This window comes from Sebastes umbrosus, chromosome 6 (assembly GCF_015220745.1).
Source record: "Sebastes umbrosus isolate fSebUmb1 chromosome 6, fSebUmb1.pri, whole genome shotgun sequence".
NCBI lineage: Eukaryota > Metazoa > Chordata > Actinopteri > Perciformes > Sebastidae > Sebastes > Sebastes umbrosus.
In genome coordinates this window covers 10,606,052-10,627,020 of record NC_051274.1, presented here as the reverse complement: position 1 = coordinate 10,627,020, position 20,969 = coordinate 10,606,052, and the positions used below count along the sequence as shown (strand labels likewise).

Here is a 20,969-nt window from a genome sequence, read left to right as displayed (position 1 = left end):
AAAATGCATCAGTGTCATTAATGACAAAAGTGTTAGGAGGATGAGTAATGTAGAGACCTGCTGCGTGTTATCCAGGCCAGCGCGCCGGGCAAGGCCTCTGCTGAGCTATTGAGCAGTAGCATTGGTTTATTGATTAAAGAATCAGGCCCCAAGCGAGCAGAGCGGTGAGAGCCTCACAGGGCGGCGAGAGACACAACAGAGCATATTATACCACAATTTGGTGCTGAAATACAACAATCAACCATTTGCTACGCGCCATCCCCCTTAGTTACACATATGCAGTCAATGAGAACAAGGCCAGATGTAACACTAGAAATTCATGGTAATTTTTAAACAACAGATTTCAGACGTCAATAAAAGCAAGTTTCTCATTTCTACAGGAATGAGTCTTAAAACTCGGAAATGACTCGGAAATGAGTTAAAACAATGTTTTTTTTTAATGGGTTTTTAGTTAGATGGCTGAAATAAGGTGAAGAGATTTTAACATTGCGTTCTACGACATAAAATACATCAATAAATATCCCACTCGTCAATTTTGAACCTTTTACGTGTCTTAAAAAAGGCAGATGCTAACAAGTGGCTAAATGAGACTACTAAACGTCAAATATCTGGTGTTTGGTTTAAAAAAGGTATCTGACAATCAATAAATATGTTATATTACACCAATGCAATCCATTTTGTGTTTACTAGTGTTATTAAACAGTTTTCAAATAAACTATGTTTTGGTGGATTTTGGGAGACACACATTTTCCGTCTGCTGAGACGCTGTCCATGGTGTTGAAAGGTACTTGTTTGGGGGTTTTTAAAATATGGTCACCCTAACTGTAGGTTTGCAGCTTACGTTAGACCACACAAACACAGCGTTTAATCCATTCTTACACTTTTGCTCTTGTTTTTTGGCTTTGGAAAGGCTAAAGACTCTTTATATACCAAGTATCACTCTTACTGCAGCCCCACACACACCACAGATTACTATACTGTATTTTGGGATGGTCTAATATTTGGGTTGATGCTGAGAAGGAGAAAAGAAAGTTCTTAATCTTTTGTTTTGCCTCATTTGACTTCCTCACGTCACTGATGTCATGCTCTTCTCATTGCCCTCTCTTCTAACGAAGCCTCATGTACCTTCTCCTGTCTCAAAGTTTCACTGGCTGGTTTCGCTTCATGTTGCTGTTTTGTCATAATGGCTGTTGAGCTGTCTGTCACGGTGATAGGGTTAGGGGCCTCCGGGGGCTGACGCTCCTGTCACGCTCTCAGGGTTGATGGTGTAGAATCAGACGTGGGGTTCGTACACTTCATCACACAAATTAATGTGCCGCCTTAGAGGGTAACATCACTAAGTGGTTGAATACTAAAAACATTGGATTGTTGTGGCAAAGAACAAAATCAGAACTGAGATATATGTGAAGGATAATGTACATTAATGACCTGATAGCTGTACATTATCCTATTAAATAAAAATATAATATCTTATTAAATAAGAAACCAGAGCCCGAGATCAGAACTGTAGGACAAACAGAACGGTCTGTTATACATAGCAGCTGTCTGCTATAAAGAAATAACAGACCATAGAACGGCATGTTTGACCAATCAGAATCGAGTATTCAACAAAACCGTGTAATAAAAAGACATAACTAACAATGGCTTGGACCTGCAAATTGCACTGACGTTAAGAAACCTTTTTATGTAACTTAGTACGTTTCTATTTGTTTCAGCCAGAGGAGCTGAAATTTAATGTTATGCAGTTTAGGGCTTCAACTAATGATAGTTTTTGTTAATCTGCAGTAAAATTAATCAGGTGGCCAGAGACATGACTTTAAATGAATGCTAGTTTTACTAATTTTACTCCGTATTTGCTGGTGGTGTAATCAGGTAATTGTTTGCTAGTACGTCGTGCGCAATAAGAGCTTTACACAGTGATGATATGTCAGTGTTGTGTTTACAGGTTGCTACACTACCCCCAAGGGCTATAACGCCCCATTCATACCAAGAGTGAAGCAAACTTTTACACACAAAGTCAACGCAAAGAGGCGAATATATATGAATTTGTGGCGGGCGACGCAAATGGTGCGAATGACGCACCGCGAACGTGCAAAATTTGCGTCATTCGCATATTCGCGTAAGTTGAAATATTTAAATTTGAGCGAGCAGTTCGCGTGACGCTGTCATGAAAGCCTATCAGCGTTGATATTTCCTCCTGTCATCATTGATGTCCTGATGTTGTTGAATCAGAAATGAAGGAAAAAATATTGTAGTGGTCTGTGGGCACCCAGAGCTACAATAGTACATCATATCTGTATATATTTCTTCCATGGTTGATGGCGGAAACGGTGGAAAGAAACATTGTTGGTATCTATAGAGACAAGCCTCTTCTCCTCTTCGGCGCATCAAGCGCGAATGAACACAAATGATACCGGCGGTCCAACTCGCGCGAGTAAAGCGAGATGAAAATGTGCTTCCCTCTTGGTGTGAATGCCAAATAAGTCTCAGTTTAAATTAGTCAGATTAATGAGATTTGTAAGGATAGGTGGGAATGTGTAGCAGGTTTTATGTGTATGTGCCGTTCAAAGTTAAATTTAGCCTTTGATTACTTTGCTTCCAAGAAGCTATATAGTTTTACTTCCAGAACACACAGTCAAAATGCACCATCAAAAGTAGTTGCTCCGTGTCTGATACTTGCTAACACGTTCACCATGATAACTTTATAAGGTGATGATGTGTGAATGTTATGTTCACAGCTTGTTGTGCTGCCAAGCGGCCGTAAAATCAATTAATGCTGGTTTGAATAACAACTGCAAGGTAGTCAAACAAATATCACATCTGTTTTCCCAACCTCATCTGTTACGCAATCTTACAAGATCTTTTTACATTGAAAGGTACACAGGAACATAGGAGCATGTCTCCTGTACAATCTAATACAATCCAGCATAACAGCACTAGAATAAATTTACGGTCCGGTATTGTGTTTTTGTTCAGGCTGTCAGAGTCGTTTATTCAACTTTATGAAAACCATTACATCATTTTGAAAGCTGTAGTTTGGGGTGTTGTATTATACTGAAAGGTGTTTCTAGTGTTTTAATCCACTGTGGGCTTTTTCAGCTGTACACTGATGTGAATCAAATCACTCAAAAAGTATATGTTGGTCAAAATAGTTGAAACTATAAAGTATATGAATGAATTTTCTTGTAATACAACTGAAATGGTCCATTCATTGGATTCCATGGCCCATAATAATATCACATATTGCTACAAACCACAGACTGCACTCCGTTCCTGAACCACAGAAAATAAAATAATACATGTTTTATACAGAAGCACAATAGAATAGAAACACAATATAAAATGTATCTGCACAACACATTTCTTTCTTAATGAGCATGCATGGCCAGATACAGATACTAGAGTGTCAGTTTCATAAAGCCTTTTCATCATTTCCTCCAAAAAGTAATTTTTTCTGGTGGTTTTACTCAACAATCTCTTTCTTAGATCACGATAGAAAGGACAATATAAAAATGCATTTTCATTTAATTTAACTTGCACAACAAATCTGATCCTGTTTTTCAATACCAACATACTGTACAGCAGGCTGTTCTCTCACTAAGTTGTTTTCTGTGAAGACGGAAGTTTTTCGTAGGAAAACGCATGAAAAATGGGGAATAGTTTTTCGTAAGATATCATAAAAAACGTTGTCTGAGGATACGTTGCATACAGTAACATCCTGTTTCCAGATGTAGTGGTGGTAAGATACAAAAGCTGATATGGGTGCACATGAATTTTTGGTAACACTTTATAACACAGCCCGCGATTTACAGTGTAACTTTGTTGTATGAATCATGTGCCAATAAAATACTTACCCATTCCTACTGGTACGTTTAATGTACGTACAATTAAAGAAAATAAGACTATGGATAAATAAGAGAGTAACAACTTGAGCGTTTTAAAGGAGATGAGAAAAAATAAGGGAACAGTACGGAGAAACAAAGCGGAAGTTTGGGTGAAATGGTTAACAACGTTGATATTCTGCAGAACCTATGAAGTTATTATAGTATAATGTATTTCACAGTTAAAATATTCCACAGAAACTGCGGCGGTACATTGAGGTAACGAAAGGGGCTTCTGGAAAGTCTCTGAAAACGTACAGTATATGTTATTGAAGATTTGAAGGATTCCATCATTGGAATCTGTTTAGAAAAGGGCAGGCACTTTCAAAAACATACTTGGCAGATGATTGGATGAACCATCTGTCAATCAAACTAACGAAAGCGAAACTAACTGACAGCAAAAACATCACCTTTATTGTCGTTCTTTGCTCTTCTTTCAATTAAAAAAAATACTCCCCAGTTCTGATATAACTGACGCTACTGCAGCATCTAACCTCTTCAGGAGCCACCATTGTTGTTTAGAACTAACTGTCGCCTCTCCGTGTCATCACACACACACCTAAGTCACTTCCGTAGCGGCCAGTAGCTCCTCACAGGACAATGAGTGGTCCGTTGTCTTGCAAGCCGGACACAAAAGCATTACTTGAAGCCTGACAAGATGGATTTTCGTGTAACATTTGATACTGCGATTCTCACGTGATCTCGTGACATCGCAAGAATCCAGCTGCCGTGCAAGGTTACAGCAATGTACTTATAGGGGACTTAACAGGATAAACACCAGCCTACTGCATAGGCAATTTAGCCGAACGCGTAATGTTCTTTGGATTGACTGCAGCACAATAAAAACAAATGTTTTTGCTCATAACACTTATGTATTACTTTATAGGTTTGACAGAATATTAGTGCATCAGTTCTGTACCCCACAGGTAGCCGGTATTTAAAAAATAATTTATTTCTCCTTTCCTCTGAAATTGTTACTCCCCTGTTCCCCATAGTTTCCTTCCACTGTACCTACATTTAAGTACCATTAGGAAGTATTTTATTGGTATCTTATTCACACAATGAAATTACACTGTAAATCACGAGCTGTGTTACCAAATCGTTTCGTTCTGGGCCGATTAAATTCCTCCAGGGAAGATTATATTTCACATTATTTTATTATTAAACGAAATATACACACATGCATCTCCTTTAAGTGGCTTAGTGAAAAGGTGTTATTCTTCTCATATAGACGTGTGTGAGAATAACACAGATGAGGTCCAGTCAACAGTAGGGTGTGAAGTGTTTCATCTATTGCCTCTGGGTGAAGCATGTGAGCTATTTTCTTTCTACTATAACCGTAACTACCCACGGGCTATGACAAGATAATGAGGAGGTCTACTTTAAATTTTATGCACTAATTAGATAGAGACGTCGTTGCATGCATGAAAGGGTAAATTAAATACAAAATACCAATGCTTAAGGGGCAAACCAAGGGTGTAATATGTATGCAGCGCTGCATAGGTTTATACTATGATGCCAACAGGGTAATGAAATCTGCCGCCATGTATTATGACAGTGATTGAGGATGTTTTTCTTCTTTAAAAAAAAAGAAAAAAAAGTTGAGCCAAAGGGGACGAATACCACTTTATATATAAAATAGTCCATTATAGAATGTGTAGAATCTCTTTTTTAGGTTATAGACGGCATACTTTTGTGTCTGCCTATAAATCCCGTATTCATGAGCTGCCAGAAAATGTGTTAGTCACAGTGCACCTAGAACATATGGTGCCTTAGGCCCTCCATCGGTTCCAGAGTATATCACTCCCATTTCCTGCTGCTTCCTATATTTTGTGTTTTCACTTATACTGCCATTAACAATCCCCCGAGGATACATGACCCACAAGAAGTACAATCAGGGCAGATGGGAGATGCGGGAAGGACAAACAGAATAACATCTTCATGACAAAAGACTAGAGGCATAGAAAAGTGTGTCTAGCATTTCAAGTGTGTGTAAACCTGTGTTTTTTGTATGCAGCCGACAGATCATGAGGCTTTTGTACAACTTGGTGATCACGTTTCATTAAAACTGAAGGCAGATTTAGATTTTTTTCTCCCCCCACTTTGAAGACAACTGGGAAAGAGAGGTTTGCAATTTGAGGTTTGTTGTGACATTTCATCCTCTGATTATATTAGCGCCCTCTGCAAAGCAGCCGCTGCCTGGTCTGAAATGATGTTACCTAAGCTGACAAGAATTGATGCAATGACCTTACAGCTCGTCCACCGGTGGAAAATTGCTTCACGGTTTCACTGTGAAACATTGGAGATGGGAAAACAGTCAAGTGTCTCTGTTGCCAGTATTGTTATCACTAATGTTGCATCAGTGGACCGACACTAGACTGCGGCACAGGAGATCAAAGGAGTTTTGGGAGAAAAAAAGTATGGAAAAAAGCTTTCTATATGCGATATACAGTAAAGTATACAGTAGATTGAATTTTTTGGCATACAGCCAGACAGACAAGTAGTTATAATCACCTCATACACAGACACACACACTCTCGGGGCCATGTTCCATTATTCATCAACAGATGTGTCCTTTAAAATTAGCATATTTCATTTATCTGTTAGATGCAGTAATAAATATCCTGATATAGATTCAGTTCTGTCACAAAATTACTTGAAATTCATTCATTCGGATGCAGAGGTGCAAGTCTCGCCCAGAAAAAAAACAATGTCACAAGAAGTGTTTTGAAATGCAAATAGAAGTGGAACTTTTTATGAAACATATAAATAATTCACACAGATTAGAAAACAGGTGAGTTCCAACTTGTGGGTTACATCATTACCAGCTGTGACAGCGATGCTGCTATTGTTTTCACCTTGTGAGTCTGTGTGTGTGACATCATGGCGAAGTGTGGTCTCCTGGAGAAACCTACCGCAGCTGGGTCTAACACACAGAGGTGTTTATATGTCTGTCTATGGACAGATTTTTACAGCATTGCAACCGTGGAAGATGCAGTCATGAAACTTTACAGATGTGTTGTTGAGATCAAAATACAGGAATGAGTTAGCATTTTAGCACTTCCAGTTCCCTCGTCTGGATGTCAATGGGGTTTTTGAATGGGTTTTTGGTTAGATGCCTGAAATAAGGCCTGTGTTTAACACCACAGAAAATCCAAACAAACAACCAGAACAACATGTCTTAAAAAAGGGGGTTGCTAACAAGTGGCTAAATGGGACTACTAAACATCATCACGTCAACTCGTCTGCCTTTACAGCCTCATTGTGTATACTCGTGTTCATGCAACCGTGGTGTAGTTCTTTATAGCCTAACGTTAGCTTTTTATTTCTGGCGATGCATTCACACTTCAAAAATCCTAAAAGTGGTGTTCATTTGTGAAGGTTATCTTGCTGAACAAAACATGTAAGTATCTTAAAAGTGTGTTTGCCACAGAGCTTATTTTCTGCAATAATCCAAAACTCAATGGAAAAATCCCCTTGTTTTTTTGTCGAGGGAACCAGGGTGATGCTAACTTCTGGTTGGCCGACAAAAATACGTCATCCCTGCACCACTCTATGAAGGTGGGCAAGGGGGGCTAAGGGGCCATTGGCCTCCCCACTTTAAACCCCTGGCCCAATTTGGCGTCACAAAACTTTACAGGTGTGTAGTTGAGATCAAAATGAAGGCTGAGTTCAAAGATGGGTGTGGTTAAAGCAAGGGCGCCGGAAGTAGGGGGTTGGATGCAGGGAAGGGGCCATTGGCACCCCACTTCACACCCCTGATCCTAATAGGCATCGCGGCTGGTGTAATCCCATCGCAAGATGGTCTCTAGTTTAAATTAATGCTAGATGTATAGAAAGTTAACTAGAATAAATATTTTAAAGAAATTGGTAGAAACTTAGTCGTGTTAATCAGCAGTTAACTGTGCAACTATGGACAGTAAGTTTTGAGAGAGGAACACATTCTTTCTCTTGCAAATGAAAAGTAGAAATGATGAGCAGTAAAAAGCAACCTTACTGTCGTATAATGGAAGGAGCTATTCTGGTACTGGAAGTAAAAGTCCCATTAATTTTTCACGTGGACAATGTTACATGACTCATAGTTAGAGCACTTCTATGGCTTGGATTCAGCATGAAACTAGCTAGCTATCCAGCTATGTCATCGTCCCAAAATCAATATCAACTGTTTCACGATCAAGTGAGAGGCCATGTGTACTGTCGGCCGCAGTCTGAAATAGCGAGTTGAATAGCGAATGGGATGTGAAACGATCACTTATGTGGTACAAAATATCAGCAAGTTCATAGGGGCAGTGTAACTCACTTCTTGCAGATTTGTGTGTTACAGTCACCACCCTGTGGTGTTTTTGTAGCCAGCGCAGTCATTTAGAACGGTGAACAGACAGATTCACTGGAACTACTTAGTAGGTGTCCATTATCAGAAATTAATGGACACACTGCATTAAATTATCTAATTGTAGTAATATTTTTTTTTTTTTACAGATACAACCTTTGTCTAGTATAATCGATAGCTTATGGTAGCTAATTTAGGTTGATATTGCTGCGTAACTGACATTACTGAGTGTGTTCACTGACTTGGCGACCAAAAATTATAAATACTTTCTGAAACAATTTCCTGAAGAGCACTATATAATTTGGTATTAATTATAGAGAAAACTGAGACCATGTTCAATGGGTACATTTGTCATTAATTTCAGCTGAATATAGATACATATAATTTATATTAAAATATACAAACAAAACTGTCAACAGGCAAACATGCAATTCAACATATATGAATAATAATAATTAATGAATAATGGATAAAAGCATGCTTATTTTGGTTAAATGGAGAAATAACAACAGCTTTTAAACTCAACACAACTAACTAAAGTAACACTATTTTCTCATAATTAATACCAAATATCATTGTTATTTCCAGGAAACCTTAAAAAAAAAGAACAGGAATGAATTCCAAAATAACAAACCGTTCAATTGTTTCCACGTCTAGAAAATAGCTGATCTGCATACTGTATGTATCAGCAGGTAGATTATGATTTTAATATTAATCATTTACACTTACATGACAAGGCGTGTCTTTTGGTATATCAGCGTTGTAAATGTCTGCTGTGAATTCTTTCCCGTGTGGTATTAATATTACAACAGGTGAGACGTGTTGGGAGAGTGACAAGAACGAGTCACCTTAATTTACAAGCTATCAGTAATGACCTGGGGGTCACTTATGGAAATCCCTCTATGTAAATAAGTTTTACAGATGGTGATTCATCCCCTGGTAGAGCATAGCCCCCCTCTTTGACAAGCTAATCCGCAGCCAAGCATGTAATTAAGTACAGAGTCGGGTATGCTGGGAATGCAATGCATGTGTGTGACATGACAGTGAAGCAGCGGTCTGTGCCATCAGCGTAGAAACTAATCACCTGTCACTGGCCGTTACTGACCAAACAGTCGCTAATGCATCCCGTGAGCCAGGTTTGGATGAAGGTAGAGAAGAGGAGCATCACCAAGTGATGAACGGAGCATCATTAATAAATGATAAACACTCTGTCATATATGCACAGGATTTTTCATTTGCCTAAGACTGCGACAAACCGTGGATATGTGTCTCAAAATGTTGCATTAAAGCAGGAGGGAGTAGTCGAGGTTTGTAGCCTCAGGCATAAACCACGCTTTACAGTGGTGGATCCATAATACTGTATTCACATAACGTAATCATCACTTCAGTACAGCAGAAATGGCACACGTGTTACTGAGAGTCTAGTCAGCAGTCTGTACTACATGATATTATTATAATGACCAGCTTCTCTTTTACCTTTCTACTGTGGTGGATAGATGAAACCACAGTCATACTGAAAGAAATAAGGTTAAATAAAGTTATTTTGACTTGACTACATTTTCGTCAATGTATAATAACTGAAATACAGGTACACTATCTTTAACGCGGCTATAATTTATATTTTTACAATGTATCAAATGACAATGTGAAAACAACAAGTTCAGCATATCAATTTAAAAAGTGATACTATGTCAGTGTTGTGTTAACTTGTTTCTGCTGCCGCCAAGTGGACAAAAAGAGTTATTGCAGGCTTAAGAATTACTTTGCAGTCGTCTAATTTCTACTTTTTCTCTCCTGGCCATAACAGTGCAGAGTATATAATAATATCTACTATTTGTCATAAGACAAACACACTATGCTATCCAAAGTGACTTTATTTTGAAAATATCCTTAATACCCTTCGCAAATTCATATAAAACTAGAATTACCGCCTTGCTGTTGTATGCTTCTGCCAACCAGTCAAGTTGCCGTTTACATACATGTCTGTCCAAAAAGTCATCACTTCCTCATTTTACCCTGTTAGACATTTGTGTGAAATTGAATTCTTGAGTTATGGCCAAAAACGTTTTTTGTAAGGTCAAAGTGACCTTGACCTTTGACCACCAAATTCTAATCAGTCCATCCTTGAGTTCAAGTGGACGTTTGTGCCAAATTTGAAGAAATGTTTGGAGTTTGAGTTCTGTTTTTTAAAGCAGCATTACCTTTTTTGGACACTTGGGGGCAGTGCAACAAAATGTAAACAAATCACTAACATATTATCACCATATAGAATTGATATGGCAAACAGTTGCATATTTACACATCCAGCAGACACAGAACAATATTAGCATTCATTTGGAGTCGTCTTTCTGGCCTCCTGACATAGTAAGTCCAATATTCACGGCTCTTTTTGCTCTGTTTTGGTCTCCACCAACTCCTTAGAGAAATATCAGTTTTTTCAGCTGCTAAATACTTCACTATGTTTACCAGCTAGTTGCTAACAGTGTCTGTCTTTTTATGCTGCTGGAAAGGGGTTTGATGAGAGCTGTGAGAGAGAACCAAAACAGTAAAATTGTGGGGTGTAAAGTCAAAACAATGAGCTGAAAGATGCTAAAATGCTTCACATAGCTGCTTTAATAATACGTACGTTAATTTGACCCATCGTTAATATAAAACAAATTTGATTAGTGCAACTTTAAACAGTTACCTACCAACATTTGCCACATGGACTGTCCTCAGTGCAGATTTAAAGCAGGTTAGTGTTTTTTTTTTGTTTATTATAGAGCTACACAATGATTGAATCCCCTTTCAAGGACACCCTTCATGTAAATTCACTGTGAACCCACTCCCACCAGGTTCCGCATGGTAATGATTCTCTAACACCCTATAGAAGGCAGAGATAACACATTCGATAGGAAGGCGTTCTTAAAACCACAGCCCCTATGGCAATTGGCCACGACTGAAGTGAAAATGTGTCAGTGTTGGAGAGCAGCCCTGCATTCAGAGTGGAGTAGGTCAGTCTGAGAGAGGAAATGGAAACACTCTCCCAGGACTGCTCAAACCACGAGAAGGAGAAGTCCTGTAATATCCGGCCTCTGCCTGACTTGATCAAGAACTGATACCAATATCTCTCTATGGCTCGGCAAAGAGCTGAACCTTTATCAGGATTAGTACTGAAAAAACACCAATTACTAGCCAGGTTTTCATCCATTGTAGCACAAATGTTAACCAGATTTGCAGAAAATTTGCACAAAGCGGGCCAGTTGGATAGTGGCTGACCCATCCCACCCGACTCTCTGTTCTTCAGAAAGCTCCCATACAGCCGCAGGTTTGGCTCCATCAGCACCACGACCACCAGACACCTGAAATGTTTTTACCCTAAAGCTATCTGTCTCAACAACCCATTCTAGTAGTTAACTTCACTGACTCACATGACTAGCGACTAACAACTCTATATGATATCCAGAGCATTGATATACTGTAGCAGCAAACAACTATTTGCTATGTAAAGATATAGAGGAGTAATGTTTAGCATTTTCAAGATAACATTTTATTGATTCTGGGGAAATTCATATGCAACCCAGCAGTATATAAAGTAATTAACATTGGTCCCACCTTTACCAGCTGCAACATCAATGTAAATTACTTTTGGGCCATTCTGCATAATGAGTAATTCTACTTTTGGTACTTTTAAGTACATTTAGATGCTAATACTTTTGTACTTTTTCTTAAGTAAAATTTTAAATGCAGGACTTTTACTTGTAACAAAGTATTTCTACACTGTTGAATTGCTACTTTTACTTAAGTAAAAGATCAGAGTACATCTTCCACCACTTTTTCATTTGCCTCTTAAATGTATCTTTGTTTACAACTCCTCTATCATCACATGAATCCATCATGAGAAGACCTAGAAATGCTGGGCTAACTCATATAGAACTAGAGTATTTGGAAAAGTAATAAATAAAATGATGTGAAACAAGAGAGAAAGAGAAGTGGGCCTGTAGCCATTTCCACTCCCTCATTAAAGCAGCAGAAAACGGCCTCTGTTCCCCTGGTGCTCTAATGCCTGCACCTCTTGAGTCCAGCCTTACTAAAGTCTCTCCTTTAACCTTCTTCCCATCCTTTCAGAGTTAATACACAGTTCCAGGTCAGCCTTGCCAATGCATGGGAGGATTTCAGGGGGCTGTATTAAATCTCCTCCGGCGAATACCTGAGTGGATTTTGATTTTGATTTTTATTCTTGAGGCATCAGTCCCCCGGGGAACACAGTCCTCCAGCCTGAGCTCAGTTCCCTTTGAACTCTACTTAGATTTTCCAGCTGGGCCACTGGCCATAAGCAGATCCAATGCGTTGTTGAGGTGTAAGCGGACAGGAGGCGCTTGATGTATGGTTCATTAAAAAGATGAATTGTGCTGAGCGCATCCCTGGTGAGGATTGACCCTGTTGTATGTATTCAAGCCAATGCTTTCTCCACATTCACCGGCAGCAAGACACCATGTCAAGCATCCTAAAATAAGGGTTGTTTATCCAGATGTGTCATAAACCCATACTTTTGAGATTCCAAGACAAGTGCATAAAGTCGCCCTGACAATACAAAGTACTGCACCATCAAGTTTTGTCAAAATTTGACAAGTGGTGCTATATTTATGTCCAAATCAAGCGAATCTAGGTTTATTTGAATGACACTTAATAGTACTGAAAGAGGGATCGGTGTAACAGGAGTGTCTGTTTGTGAATGAGGATTAAGGGCTCAAGTTTCAATTCCACATGGCACAAAACCAATACAAGGCGGTACACACACACACACGCACATGAAGTGCTGACTGATTTTAAAAATAATTTTGTGGTAAAAATGTACAACTTGAATTGGATTAGTGATGCATTTTAAAGGGTAACTATTTTTATTTTTGTTCAACCATATTCCCCATGTTCCAGGACCCTACTGAGAAATAAAACATCTTCTTTTATCTTTCGCTTGATCTGGTCTGTTTGTCATTGTGTTCAAGGTCAACTCAAGGAGAGGTCTTGTTGTGAAATTGGAATATCTGTATACTCTGGCTCAAATAAATACGGGCGGCCATCGAATTCAAAGACCTTATCCACATTGTTGAAATCATCTAAATATTCAGCCGTGACGTTGAAAATAATTTAGATAACATTAAGCTATATGTGGAAATAGAGGGGCAAACCACGCACACATCTTTTGGAATGTCATAAATGTACACTCATTTTGGGAAAATGTGCATGTTACAATTAATAATAATAATAATAATAATAATAATAATAATAATATTTTGGGATATACAAAGTTATGTACCTGGGGAATATAAAGGACTATGTCACTGATAATGATAGATATTTAACCAAGATATTATTGATCACAAGTGAGAAGGCAATAACAAAAAACAAGAAGACTGAATCCTCTACTATAGCACAATGGTTAGAAATAGAGAGAGAGAATTATACTATGGAAAAAATGACTTTCCAGCTTAGAGTGAGAGAAAATGTTTGGTCAGTAAATGGAAAAAATGGATGGTTTATGACAGTGGAAAATGCTTATGGACTAACTGAAGTATAAATTACAATATACTGGATTTGTAAACACCCTTCTTTGATAATGGACCCTTGCAACCATGCCTGTTCTGTTTGTTTGTTTTTTGTTCATTTTCTTTATTGTGTTTTCTTTTTCTATCTTTCTGATTGTAAAAAAGTTAATATACAGAGTACTTTTGGTTGTATGCACAAACAAAAAATCAATGAAAATTTAAATGAATAAAAAAAAAAAGATAACACTAAGCTAAACTTTCTGTACCTCAACAAAACAAACTCTGCCCGGCCTGCACTCGCGTTTCCACCATGGATATATTTCACTATTCCACCCTTGTCTTCCGGCAACACGTCCCCTTGCCAGATTTCAGAACGAGACTTCTCCTTGAGACTTCTCCTCTTTCCATCATGTCAGACACTTATAATAACAATCAGACCCTGTCAGGGCAAAAAACAAGAACCTTTAGTGGACGTAAATGATGATGTCAGCTTGCCCCAATAGCACCATATTGCAGCCTGTGAGCAGTTGCTGTCTACAGCGTTCTCCCTCAATACTGGACCAATTTCAGAAATTGCTGTCCCTTTTAGTCAGACACAAAATATGGGAAAATAGGGTTGAAAAATACAGACGTTTAAGTAGGGGAGCTAGGACCAATGAGATGTCTTCTTTCCTCTCCCATTTAAAAGCCCACTGTGACATGGCACTCTGACATTTTCATGATAAAGAGAGCGATAAGAAGACACAAAAGCTTCATCCAAGAGTATATTTAGGCTACTGTATGTCCTTGTAAAAGAGGTAAGGAATTGCAGCGAGTGAAAAGATGAAATTAAACCAGTATGAGAGCAGAAAACGGCACAGAAAACTTGTGTTCCTGGGAAAGCCATGGCCTATGTATTGCATGCACAAGAAATGTAAATTTAATTGAAGGCCGAAAACTAAAATAAGGCATAAAATAAAGATCAAAGCCCATGTGTGGGAAGTAACACAAAATGCATTCTTTGTAGTTGAATCCAAGCTCAACAGGAGATCACGGACCATTTTGTGAGGGTGGATTCAGTCGAATAAAACATTCAAAACCAGAGTAAAACTGTTCTAAACAATGTTGTTAGACAGATGATTAATGGCCACAATTGTGTTACACATTTTGGATAAAAGTGCTAAATTTAGATGGATGGATTTGTGGATTAAGCGTCCTGGAGTCCAATTAAAACAAACATGTCACAAATAAAACTGAACATTATAACAAGTTTGTGTCCTCGATGTGAGCAAAATGTTCCTTGTAGGGAGACATCAGAGCACAGCAGCAGGTCTAGGTTTGGAGTTGAGTAGTGACCTAGAAAGAGTATCAGAAACATCATGGGAGTAATGATCAAAGATGGGCAAACTCAGTGTTTGAGTTACGAAAGAGCCAGGGGGGGTTTAGCTCCCCAAAGAGACCTGAGATCCCCCAAGGGGCAAGAAAATCTAGAGTCTGGGGAGGTCTTAAAAAACTGAGATAACCAATAGCATTTATAATGCTGCAATGAATGATATAAGAAATATTAATTTTATGTAAAAAAAATCGAATGTATTGCCATCTGTCATTTTAAGCTGAGTATCCACGGTCGTGTCTAGAAGAACCCACGAGTTGGGAAACTCTCACGAGATAGTTAAGGTCAGGCATTGACCTTGAATAGTTAAGGTTAGGCACTGACCTTGAATAGTTAAGGTTAGGCACTGACCTTGAATATTTAAGGATAGGCATTGACCTTGAATAGTTAAGGTTGGGCATTGACCTTGAATGGTTAAGGTTAGGCACTGACCTAGAATAGTTAGGGTTAGGCACTGACCTTGAATAGTTAAGGTTAGGCATTGAGGTTAGGTATTGACCTTGAATAGTTAAGGTTAGGCATTGATCTTGAATAGTTAAGTTTAGGCATTGACCTTGAATAGTTAAGGTTAGGCACTGACCTTGAATAGTTAAGGTTAGACACTGACCTTGAATAGTTAAGGTTAGGCATTGACCTTGAATGGTTAAGGTACTGACCTTGAATAGTTAAGGTTAGGCATTGAGGTTAGGTATTGACCTTGAATAGTTAAGGTTAGGCATTGACCTTGAATAGTTAAGGTTAGGCACTGACCTTGAATAGTTAAGGTTAGGCACTGACCTTGAATATTTAAGGATAGGCATTGACCTTGAATAGTTAAGGTTAGGCACTGACCTTGAATAGTTAAGGTTAGGCATTGACCTAGAATAGTTAGGGTTAGGCACTGACCTTGAATAGTTAAGGTTAGGCATTGAGGTTAGGTATTGACCTTGAATAGTTAAGGTTAGGCATTGATCTTGAATAGTTAGTTTAGGCATTGACCTTGAATAGTTAAGGTTAGGCACTGACCTTGAATAGTTAAGGTTAGGCATTGACCTTAAATGGTTAAGGTACTGACCTTGAATAGTTAAGGTTAGGCATTGAGGTTAGGTATTGACCTTGAATAGTTAAGATTAGGCATTGACCTTGAATAGTTAAGGTTAGGCATTGACCTTGAATAGTTAAGGTTAGGATAGGTTGTCAGGCAGTGAGTCTCGCAAGAGTTTTTGCCAGATTTCACAATTTGCGGGTTACCCTATAGATACGACCAGTATCCACTCTGTCTTTCAGCATGTGAAGACTTCGCTTCACTTCCCATCACACAACTTTGTCCAGCAGGTTTCTCCTTTGTGTCAGTCACAAAAACAAGATTTCAGAATAGAATCATTGTGGGAAACACCCTGCTGTAGCGATTTTTACATGCAATGACAAATTAGTTATAAAACAAATTAGTTTAGAAACTAGAAACAGGCCTACATTTCTGACCAAGTGGTGAAAAAAGGTGAAATACATTGCTGGTAGTGAAATGCTGCACTACATTTGTTCTTCCTGATGGCCCGAGGCAGCATTTAATACTGGATAAGATCGACTCACACAGGTCAAAACATTTTAGCAGCTCTGACATAATGCCCTCACATTCTCCCTCAACATCAGGGTCTCTATTCATGTTTTAATCTGCTATGTTCTCTAGTTTCACACAGTTTCAGACTGTCAGTTGGCCAGGAAGTTAGCGAGAACAGCTTGTTTTCTTTAATACTTAAAACATGTAAAAGTCCTGCATTCAACACCCCACTTAAAGGAGCAGTATGTAGGATTTAGTGACATATGGTGGTGTGGTTGCAAATCGCAACCAACTGAATACCCCTCCGCTCACTCCTCCCTTTCCAAACATGTCAGAGAACTATAGCCTTCAGGTAAGGCTCTCTCTAGAGCCAGTGTTTGGTTTGTCCATTCTGGGCTACTGTAGAAACACGGAGGTGCAACCTGGCTGACTCCGTAAAGAGGGCCTGCTCCCTAGGTAGATATAAACGGCTCATTCTAAAGTAATGAAAAACAAAACGATTCTTAGTTTCAAGTGATTATACACTAATGAAAACATAGTTAATGAATATTGTATTCCATTTCTACAAATAGATCCCCTGAAATGCTTTACACTGGCCCTTTAAGTGAGTAAGTATCACAAGTGAAAGTACAAGTTGTTAGCACAGATGCATCAGTATGTAAGCAGCACTCTGTTGCTGTAGCTGCTGGAGGTGGAGCCAGTTTTAACTACTTTATATACCGTTAGGTAGTTTAGCCCAGTGGTTCCCAAAGGGTCACAAGATAAATCCGAGAGGTCGTGACTCGAGAGATGATTAATGTGAGAGGGGGGAAAAAGTTATTTTATACAAATCTGTATTCATATTTTGGACTTGTCTCTCATCTTTGTTGTTGTTGTTTTTTGAAAACTTCTGGATATTTTATTTTTTGGCCTGGAGCAGTTTTTTAAATGAGACCATCTCAGACATTTAGATGAGAAAGGTCTCTTTAGTGGAACTGCTAACAACTCAGACATCTGTCAAAGGGCTCCTACTGCACACTGATTTTAATAAGAGGTCACAAGCTGAAAAACAACCACCGGTTTAATATTTAACAATGTATTGTATTTTATAAATCTATCTTTTGTTTTCTATGTAAAATCTTAATCTGTAGAGTAACCAGTAACTACAGCTGTCAGATAAATGTAGTGGAGTAAAAAGTACAATATTTTAGAAAATGGAAATACAGTAGAAGCAGAGTAGGGGTTTCTGGAACAACTTACCCTTATACTTCCAAGGTGCACGGAGAAGGGGAAAAGTCTGACAACATTTTTAGTATAAGTTGTATAAAGAAGCGCGTTTCGGCTTGTGACCTTCATCAGGGTCTGCAAGTGTTGCTGGAGTTTTGACCTCTTCAGAAAATGGAAAAACTAGTCAGTAAGTAAAGTACAAGAACCTCAAAACTGTACTTAAGTACAGCCCTTGAGTAAATGTACTTACCCAAGCAAAATGTTTTCTCCAGGCTCCATTCAAGACTCTTAAGGCTCTGACACATCAAGGTGAGCGTCTGTCAGCTTAGTTTTTTCGGTGTGTCCCGCGCCGTCTGCTCTAATCTGCCCATGTCGAAGGCTTCTCAGCCGATTCAGCGTGTTGAATTGGCTGCAGAGCTCGTCGTTGGGGGAAATCACTCTGATTGGCTGTTCAGCTTAAACGAATCAGTGCACGAGAAAAGAAACGGAAGTGAGGAAAGCAAGCAAACGAGTAAAGTCAAGAGGAACAACACAGAAGGCTCCCCTCATTTTTCCTCTTCATCTCATCTGATCATTCCCATAAACAAATATTAAAACAACATGGCCATCTGGAATGAAGCTAAGTGGTGAGTGAGAGTGGTGTGAAAATGGTCCGGCAGACGTCGCTTTGTTTCATGTACGTATCATAACAACGGCTTGTATATCCGCAGTCCTCGGTCTTCCTGTTTGACAAATACAGACTACCGCCACCTCCTGGTGTGGAGAGTTATTTCCTCTCACGCAGGCGCAGAACGTACGTGCTAACTATCCGTCGGCTGTAGTCTTTGTGGTGTGTTCAAATGCAACTTGTCGGCCAAGACAAAGTCGACGTGAGGCGACGCAACAGTCGGCCTCACTCACCGCTAATTCTTTGATGTCAGCTTGGTGTGTTTAGGTCTTTATCTATTTCTCTGTTTGGCCCCTTGGGTACATATCTAACCCGAGTGCCCCCTAATCAGTCTTAATCCACTTATGTTAGTCAGCTACAGATGCTCGGGTCACTGCTCCAGAAGGAATACCTTTATCGAGCTATCCAGAGGTAAATTCCGTTTTTTGGTTCTGGTGTTGTTTGAAGGGAAACATACTTTCCTTTATGCCCCTCAGTTAGGCGACTGTGTGCTCTCCCACACCTTCGTTGGCTTACATCTCTTATCTGAGAGATTTGCGTTGATTGCCCAGGTTCCTCAGGCTTGCAAACCACCTGGGCGGCATGGCTGACTTTCAATTATGTTTGTGGTTGCTGCTGTTTTTCAGCAAATTTACCTTTCTGTTAGTTATTTACCACTCTGTGCTCTCTTGTGTAGCAACAAGCATGCAAAATGAAACCATGGTGACCTTTTTCTCTGCAAAACAAGCCTAGACAAAGAACACATTTTTTCTGCTCACTACGGTGGTGCTTCAGTTGCTCCTGAGACAGCCCTTGATGCCATCTTCAACATCATCATCATCGTCAGCCAAGAGGTCAATTCACTGCCCGCAGCTCGATCTTGCAATCAATTATGTGAGGAGAATAGAATAGAATGCCTTTATTGTCACTGTACAGAATATAACTTTTAATTAGCAATTAAAAGTGATAGTGTCTAACATTTCGGGGGATCTATTGGCAAAAAATGGAATATATATATATTAATAAGTATGTTTTCTATAGTGTATAATCACCTGAAAATAAGAATTGTTGTGTTTTCGTTACTTTGGAATGAGCCGTTTATATCGACATAGGGAGCAGGTCCTCTTCATGGATGTATTAAAAGAACTGGATACAGCGTTGGAGGCGGGACCCCGGTCATTCCTATGAGAGTTGCTCATTGACGCATGAAGCTTAAATGGCTCGACTTCCATCTGGAAAAGTACCCGTATTTTGGCGGATCTTGGGCAACTGGGACATGCGCAGTAGCGTCCGCTCGGTCACATGACTCGGTCTCGGGGTCCTAACGTCACGCTGTCGTCACGGCTTGGCGCTACAGCCTCGGTTTTGGTCTCACTCACATGAACGGAGGAAGGGAAATAACTCTGATTCAGCTATTAGTGCATTTTACAACTTTAAAAACTGATTTTTTTAAATAAGGGCTATTAGAGTATTCGTACTGGGAAGTTGATTCCCATCAAAAAAATGTATCCGCTGAGTTACAGACGTCTCTTTCCCAATGTAAGTCTTTATGGGCCCAACGGCATCACGTGACGGACACGGAAGTTGCAGTACCGCCGTTTGGCCGCTACGAAAGTCCAGATCGTCGACTGGCGCACTTCCTGGGGGCTTGGTCCTCTCTTAACAAAGGCGGCCACCATGTTTCTACAGTAGCCAAGAATGGACAAACCAAACACTGTGTTTTGGGCCGGAGTCGATAACGTTACTCGCTACGGAGTTAACCCCGGTCACTCCACTCAGCTGCAGGGAAACAAGACACAGGAAGCTTCTGTTGGTCTTGAGGAGCTGCCGCATATATGTCTGCACAAACTGCAACTTGCACTGTACATTCACTTGATATTCTCAAAGCTAAATTAACTCTGTATTCTGCTCCACTAGCTCACTTGTTCACTCATACCATCACACACATTTGCCGCCGGCAAATCTCACACACTGACTGCTATTCTCCAAATGACCTACGCTACTCTTACAACAACTGGCTCTAGATAGGGCAATTTGCGTTTTCACGTCAGCCACCGTAGTTCTCCTACAGGCATGGCACACACACTTGAGAGGTTGCAACCTTGCCTCTAGATGCTGCCAGATGTTACACACTGAACTTTTAAAAGACACAGGACTGGAAAAACACCACAAAAACTAAACAACTTCAGCAAACAAACATCCACAGCCAACAACACAGTTTCTGAAATAAGTAAAATAAATAAATACAATATAATTATTGCACTAGAAAAAATGTTATTATTGCATTGGAGTCAGGTAATTATTGCCCTAGAATAAATGTAATTATTGTATTAGTCAGGTAATTATTGCACTAGAGTAAATGTAATTATTGCACTAGAATAAACGTAATTATTGTGTTAGTCATGTAATAATTGCACTAGAATAAATGTAATTATTGCATTAGAGTCATGTAATTATTGCACTAAAATAAAT

At 39.3% G+C, this 20,969-nt stretch overlaps 1 long non-coding RNA gene across 2 annotated transcripts in view; it reads right to left on the bottom strand.

Moving 5' to 3' along the window:
* LOC119489472 overlaps positions 1 to 19,387 on the bottom strand; it is a 40,085-nt gene extending 20,698 nt beyond the window's left edge. The window contains exons 1-3 of one of the 2 annotated variants that reach the window (XR_005207181.1): positions 19,277 to 19,387; positions 18,102 to 18,306; positions 14,193 to 15,071 (exon numbers count right to left, since the gene is read on the bottom strand). This is a non-coding gene — a long non-coding RNA (uncharacterized LOC119489472). Of the gene's footprint in view, positions 1 to 14,192; positions 15,072 to 18,101; positions 18,307 to 19,276 lie in introns of those variants that run through there. The other variant, XR_005207180.1, reaches the window with a different exon arrangement.
* Between the last annotated feature and the right edge of the window lie 1,582 nt (positions 19,388 to 20,969).